The following is a 7279-nucleotide window of genomic DNA, read 5'->3' on the forward strand; positions in this document are numbered from 1 at the left end:
GATTGAACATAGTAAAATAATTTAAATTCTAATCTCCGCATAAAAAACACCATTATTTATAGTGAAGACCCCCCTTGAATGATGGAATAGTAACCCAGAACCTTTAGGGATCCAAACCACAATATATTATAAGTACCCTGTGTCAAGGTAGATGCTAATTTAGTGAAACTTGAATTTTTTAGAGAGGTTTAGCAGGTAGGTCCAGGCGGACTCACCTTTGGATACATTTGGTTACCATCAGTGCCATTTGACCTTTCTCAGGTACCACAGTGTAAAACTCATTGTATGTAATTGAAATATCACTATAGGTATTCATTCCATCCAAATACAACTGTTTTGGACCTTTTTGGAAAGTTAACCCAGACCTCTATACCTTTTTTCGCCACAAAGCGTTATGATGTGCCAGCTTGCAATCAGACCTATGCATTAGGCAGGGCTGTATCTCTGGAACCCATTGGTCAAATTGGGTGATTGACACCTCTTTCTAACCGTTAGAGCCAATATAACCTAGGGGCAGTTCATGAATCCATGTAAACATTACCATTGGTCAGTTAGAATGACTCACACACAGGCATGCCCAAAGCAGATGCTCTGGCCGGCTAACCATTAGACCCTGTGTATTACAAATACATGTAATGATGGATTATCAGTAATCATTTTAAAATGACACAGAGACATTGGATTAACCTTCAGCAGCGTTTTGTTGATCACAAAACAGCTAAGGTAAGACATATGTATAGGTATGGCTCTGTAAAGTGAAGTTGTTTGTTGCTGATTTAGACGCTTGCTGTTGGAATTGTGTTTCTTCCTTTTGGTAAAAATGGTCATTATCGTCTGTTAGCTGAGTTTTCTTCCCGTTAAGTGGGTACGCCACATTAATAGGTTGTTAAATGTTAACAAGCCCTGGGATGGTGTTTCTTACAAGATGCTGCGTGGGGGGCAATCGGGCTCAAGAGGTTAAGAATGTTCTTGGTCAAGAAAGCGAACCCCCCTTGCCCCTGTACGCATGTCCACGGTACTGAAGTCAATGTAAGTTGCTTTGGCTAAGAGCATCAGCTTGATGACATGGAAAATAAAAAAAGTAAACTAATGTGAGCAACTCTGTGCGGGGGTTCTTTTCTGCTGCATGTTAACATGCATGAAAAGGCTAAGACCCTGAGGTTTGGCGGTATATTTCTTATCATGTTAACAATGTTTGTGAAAAGTTCTAGCATGCTAACATTTGTTAATAGGACAAACAACGTTTTTCTTCTTCCTGATGCTTTTAAAGCGTTGAAAGACTGCCAAATATCATAACGTTTATTCTGAAATCTATTAAATGGTGTGTCAATCATTGTCATATTGTTGAGCATTTATTCAAAGGGTTGTACTGTATGTGGACTACATTCTACATATAGTAGAACACTCAGGAAGTTGATTTTTCGCTGACCTAATATCACATCATCTGTTTGTACAATACAAACACTTCTCTTCCCCTAGTAAGCGTGAACACATTTTTACTAATGGAGATTTCTGCCATTATTATTGTGGTTTGTCCTATTCTAGCTTTACACTACACTGCACTATTTTGAGCTGTCTATGATTATGTATTCCACTCTGTAAAACAGCTGTCATCACAACTAACTCAGTTCATAAATCTTATTTAAGTAACAATAAAACATATGTGATTTTCCATTCATATGATTGTAACGATCACATATTCCATACTGGGCCAGTTAACAAAACTTCAGGCATCACTCCACACAACACAGCTGCAGTCAATACAGCGCCAAACTGGTGATGAATCATCAGCAGTGAAATTCAGTTACATTGATCCTAAAAACAATGATGAGGAGAAGATATCATCATATGTCATACATGTCATACATTGATGTACGGAGTTATTGAATGTGACGGACAGCGAGACACAAACAATCTGCATTGTACTCTGACACAGTCTATTGAATCTCATTGGTCTGAGGCAGCGGATTGAACACGTACACATGTACACACACACACACAAACACAAGCACATACTCACGGTAACACGCACACTGTTTTATTTTTTCAATGGTATCATTATATACCTGCATTAAATACAACGCAAGGCAAGTGTATTAATAAAGCACTTTTTAAAAACCAGGCAATTGAAAGTGCTTGACAAAAAGTATTAACAACATTAACACATACGTAGTACACAAGAAACAAAATATAACACTTCATTTAAATACAATTAAAAACAAAAAGTAAAAAGCTAAAGATAAAGAAATTAAGAGAAGCTCAAATAGAATAAGTCACATAGAAAAGTCAAGAATAAGAGAGACGGTGTAGTTTAAGACATGAAACGAAGCAGTGACAGTTACAGCGGACCTGCAGACTTCTGGGAGTTTGTTCCAGACATTTGGAGCATAATAACTGAGCGTTGCTTCTCCATGTTTAGTTCTGATTCTGGGGACAGAAAGCAGATGTGACAGTTCATAAAGTAGCTGAGGACCACAAATGTGTTTTGGCCCTAAACCATTCAATGCTTTATAAACCAGCAGCAGTATTTTAAAATCAATTATTTGACAGACAGGACGCGGGTGTAAAGACCTCAGAATGTGATCCACTGTGTTGGTGTTAGTGAGGACTCGAGCAGCAGCGTTCTGCTAATGTGACCTCTGCTGGTCCTTTAGTTTAAATCAGCGCCGTATAGACTGAGAGTTACGTCATCTCCGTTCACTCCAATGGACCACTTTTTTACAGCAATGGCGGATCGTGGAGCCTCTCAATCGTTCCCCGGAAGTTAGCGCCAAGGCTAGCAGAGCTGTAGAGTTGCAGCATAATAGACCGTTCGTGACGGACTTTTAAAGGTAAGAAGAAGTTTAAAGATTTATATTGCGGATGTTATCAGTACATCTGATTCAAATTAACATGTGTATTAAAGGATGTCAGTGGATTATCCCTAAATTAGTAGATTTAGGGAACGTTTACAGATAACAGATAAAGCTAGGATAACGGATCAAGTTAGCAACACACGTTGAACAGCCTTTTAATTGTAAATTCCGTTCTCTTAATGTCATTTCGTCCGACGTTGTTGAATTAGAGAAGAGGGGCTTCTAAACGGGATTATATGCGGGGGTGGAGGGAGTTAAATATTAGATAAATATAACTTTGGTGCGTGTAAGAGTGAGTGTTTTTACCAGAGCCATATTGTGTTGATTATTACCTGTCTGTATAATGTTGCAGCTCAGCTGATTTTGGATTGATGGCAAAGGGAGAGGGACTTAAGTGAGAGTGAAAACACAAGGTAAGTTTAATACTACTGTTTTATATAAGTAAGCATACTAAACATGTATTCTATCACTGTATACTGTATTGTTCGTAACCTACTGTATGGCAGGTGGAGGGGCAGTGATGTTACAGGTGGAGGAGCAAAACTGCAAGACTGCAAACTCACAAGACAGAGAAATCAAAGTTTGTTCTCCAGAGGAGAGGTTGATTTCACTTCATTTATTTCATATTTTCTAAAGATGTGGAAATAGCAACAAAAAAAAACTTGAGAGCTGTAACCAAGACAACTGTAACAACATGAGTAGAGAGCCACCAAGGTTTTTCAAGTCCCTCTCTTACTCCATTTTGCCAACCAAAACTTCCAGGTACATGACGGGACACCTTGCTTCTTTTTGTTGTTTGCGCTCCTCTGGCTGGGTGCTGGCAGGTGGAGGGGCAGTGATAATAGCTGTTACACACCAGGCTCAAACTTAACACGTTGCATTCTTCTTTGCAGTGTCCTTATTCCTGGAAGGGGAATCTGCAATTTCTGCAGAGTTTTGTAACCCGTTGGTCCGCACACAAAGCAAATTTTTAAAGCCTTCTTAATTGTCTCATTGCTCCATTTCATCCCCTTTGTGGTGAGTCTGCCTAATGCCTTAAGTTGGTCTTTTGAAAACGTTTTCTTATATTTGTTGTCCCTAATTTTCATTGTTTTCTTGAGAGCTGCATTTTCCTTCCTGATTTTTGTTAGTGCAGACTTTGCTTTTTTGGTGATTCCTTCTTGGCTCTTTAATTTTCTCTTTAATTTTTTTAATAGATCTGTTTGACTGGCTGCTGGTTCCCTCGTATGCTGACTGGCTGCTGGTTCCCTCGTATGCTAACTGGCTGCTGGTTCCCTCGTATGCTGACTGGCTGCTGGTTCCCTCGTATGCTGACTGGCTGCTGGTTCCCTCGTATGCTGACTGGCTGCTGGTTCCCTCGTATGCTGACTGGCTGCTGGTTCCCTCGTATGCTGACTGGCTGCTGGCTGAGTGGGTGGTGTCCACCCTCCCTGTCTCTCCTCACTAGCCATGTCCTCTCTTTCTTCCCCCTCACTTTCCTTTCTCTCAGTCTCCTCATCCCTTCTTCCCTCAATCTTTGAGACTAATGTAAGTAGAAGACATGGCACTGTAGATTTTCGAACATTTAAAATATTATACCACTTAAAAATAAGAAATATGACTTTTGTTACTAAGAGTTCATACTTATTATACCTGTGTCACCGTTCACTCTATCGCTGTGATCATGAGCTATGGGCTTTGTAGATACAGGTCCCGGGGTGAATCGTGGTGCAGGGGCCCTTCTCTTTTTGACCACAGGGCGATGCACGAAGATGGTGGGTATAGCCTCTGCTCTCAGCCTAGTCTTGCCCTTTTTTGTCTTGACAAACTGGTCTGCATCAAAATGTGCCTGCGGAGTGACTTGAGGTTACTTCACGCACAGAACAACTCAGTTTTTTCTGCCCACATACATATTCCATAGTGGTTGAATACACAGTATTAGGAAACACTTTATACTTACTGGACATGTTATACTCATTACATACTGTATATAAAATATGACCAAGAATGTGAGACAACTTTATAGAAATTCATATCACATCTGTTACTGATGCCATTTGTCATACTTTGTTAAACTCACAAATAATAAAGTTCCATAACTTCAGTTGGGAACAAAGACCACACCTTATCTCCCCAAGGCAATTTCCCATCCAATAGGTGTGCTATATAGGTGTGTATAACCCTTTCTCCTGTCTGTTACTCCCTCTTTCAGCACAAGAACCAGAGGGGGATTCAATGGAGCCTGAATACCTGCACTGAGACCCTCACCCTGCACCCTGAGTCTCAACTCTCTGTGTTTTTCAAGCCTTTCCCTGTTTTTTTGTATTAAACAAAACATTAAGCTTTCCCAATGGTGAGGTTTTCGCTTTGTGAAAAAGTGCAAATGCAGTGTTTGTATATAATAACCTCACATATCTTTTTGCTGTTGGTCGTGAAATTGCTCCTGCTGACTTGAGCCAGCCATTTTTTCCTGCGCTCTGTGTCAGTGGGGAAGCCGTACATTCGTACTCCTTTCTCTGAGCGATTTGAGCATCCCCAGGCAGCACAGCAAACCATGGTGGCGACTAGGAGGCAGCACAGCAAACCAGGACAACACGGAGGAAAAGGCACAGGCAAACTGCATGATATGCTATTCAATGTTTATTGAATTCCATGTACTTGCAATGGATGTTCCTAAAACAACACATTTAACATCATCATCATGCTGCTGCTGCTGCTGCTGCTGCTGCTGCTGCTAGTCCTTTGATAGTCACCTGTCGGTCTCCTGTCCTTTCTGAAAGCCATAAAGATGACATTAGTCATTTAGATAACTTGTGTCCTCAATTACCATGGGATTACTGAAACTACCATGAATTTAAGAAAATGGTAGAAATGAATCTAATCTGAATTTTGAAGCATTCCTTTAGATCCCCTCCCTCTAAATATATCAATAAACATTAGAAAGTGATGCTCCTGATTACCATACAAGTTTAAGAAGATAATATTGGTTTTAAAGAATTCAAAGCTATAAACAGCAACAGGCTCTTTAACCAAGGCACTGTTAGCCTAACATATAAACTAGTTGTTCACACTAATCCTAATATTATCACTTAATATTAGCAAATTCTATTTTATTTTATAAAACATATTGATGTAAATACATACACATATCGATTTGTTGCATAAATATTGCAAATCAAAACCTTTATTCACTAATAATTACCAAAAATCGTAGTTCTATCTCCTGTTATCAATGCATTCACATTGCCCGCCATGAACTTCCGGGGAACGATCCTCGTCTACATGAACCACGTGACGATAACCGTCTTTGGACTTCCGCTGTCGTAACTCTTCTATCTATATGGCGCTGGTTTAAATATAAGGACAGAAAAACAACTGAAAGACCTTTGGTCCTAGATTTCCCATAATGCAATTCAAGAACTAGACCCTCCAGAAAAACGCGATTCTGCGATCGCAGAATGTACCGCATAATCAGCAAAATGGCGCAGATTTTTAAAAGGCCGCATATTTATCAAAAGGCTGCATAATCCCCGCATTTCTCCACACAAAGTTGAGAAAAAAAAAGTTAACTCGTCTTGACGTGACGTCATCAGCTCGCGCATCACAGAATGTAAACAACACTGTATAGAGTGAACGTGTGGAGCTCACACGATAGAGAAAACACCAAGATGAAAAAATCTAATCCATCTCATTTACCGACGAACATTTCTACTAAAGACCGGGCAAAAAGTGGGGGGAAACTATTCTGCACCCCGTGCAACTGTGTGTTGGAGCATAAGAGAAAATCGACGGTGACGACCCACTTTGATTCATGCAAACATTCGAAAATGCTTTCTGCTGCTGCGGACAAGAAAGCCAAACAACTCACGTTCACGAGGCATCAACCTCCAAAACCCTTTCGAGGGCTACAAGAAACGAGGTGAGTAGCCTACAAGATTGAAGCTGGTCAGATAACGAACGAGTAAATGAAAACAGAATGAGGCGGAGAAGTGTGTGTGTGTGTGTGTGGGGGGGGGGGGGGGGGGTGTGTGTGTGTGAGATTAAAATAGCCCAATTGCTTTTACAGTAAATAAACATTGAATGTGTTTAATTGAATAGTAAAGGGGTTTAACGTTAGTGGCAGGTTGTGTGTGAGAGAGAATAAATAAGACAGCCCAATATTTTAAAATGTTTTTATTCTTTTCCCCCGCATATTTAGCATATTTCGCAACTTTCCGCATATTTCGCAACTTCCCGCAATTTCACCGCATAAAATCACATAAAAACCCCGCATGTTTAATCGCATAATCAAGGAATTTAGCCCGCATAATCAAGGATTTTTACCCGCGTTTTTCTGGAGGGTCTAAATAGCATCCTTTGATCCTCCCAACTACCATGTCTTTCAGACTGTCTTTCAGGCTCTTAAGGAAGGTCAGATCGAGATAAGCCTGTGTTTGTGTTTAAAA

At 40.1% G+C, this 7279-nt stretch overlaps 1 long non-coding RNA gene across 2 annotated transcripts in view; it reads left to right on the top strand.

Moving 5' to 3' along the window:
• LOC307029174 overlaps positions 1-5180 on the top strand; it is a 690427-nt gene extending 685247 nt beyond the window's left edge. The window contains exons 2-6 of one of the 2 annotated variants that reach the window (XR_013805244.1): positions 2725-2831; positions 3208-3268; positions 3362-3617; positions 3749-3872; positions 4052-5180. This is a non-coding gene — a long non-coding RNA (uncharacterized lncRNA). Of the gene's footprint in view, positions 1-2724; positions 2832-3207; positions 3269-3361; positions 3618-3748 lie in introns of both variants that reach the window. The other variant, XR_013805243.1, reaches the window with a different exon arrangement.
• Positions 5181-7279: the final 2099 nt, after the last annotated feature.

Source organism: Notothenia rossii (genome assembly GCF_949606895.1).
Source record: "Notothenia rossii genome assembly, chromosome: 2".
Lineage (NCBI taxonomy): Eukaryota > Metazoa > Chordata > Actinopteri > Perciformes > Nototheniidae > Notothenia > Notothenia rossii.